Consider the following 478-nt stretch of genomic DNA (forward strand, 5'->3'; position numbering starts at 1 on the left):
GTCTCTCTCTCTCTCTCTCTGCACCCCCCTCTCTCCACACCAAATCTCTCCCTGTCTCTCTCCCTGTCTCTCTCTGCACCCCCTCTCTCGCTGTCTCTCTCTGCACCCCCCTCTCTCCACACCCAAATCTCTCCCTGTCTCTCTCCCTGTCTCTCTCCCTGTCTCTCTCCCTGTCTCTCTCTGCACCCCCCTCTCTCCCTGTCTGTCTCCCTGTCTCTCTCTGCACCCTCCTGTCTCCCTGTCTCTCTCCTTGTCTCTCTCTGCACCCCCCTCACTCTGCATCCTGCTCTCTCCCTGTCTCTCTCTGCACCCCCCTCTCTCTGCACACCCCTCTCTCCCTGTCTCTCTCTGCACCTCCTCTCTCCCTGTCTCCCTCTCTCTCTGCAACCCCTCTCTCCCTGTCTCTCTCTCTCTCTGCACCCCCCTCTTCCCTGTCTCTCTCTCTGCACCCCCTCTTCCCTGTCTCTCTCTCTGCAGC

Source organism: Rhincodon typus, unplaced genomic scaffold (assembly GCF_021869965.1).
Source record: "Rhincodon typus isolate 14 unplaced genomic scaffold, sRhiTyp1.1 hic_rhity00010650, whole genome shotgun sequence".
Classification (NCBI taxonomy): Eukaryota; Metazoa; Chordata; class Chondrichthyes; order Orectolobiformes; family Rhincodontidae; genus Rhincodon; species Rhincodon typus.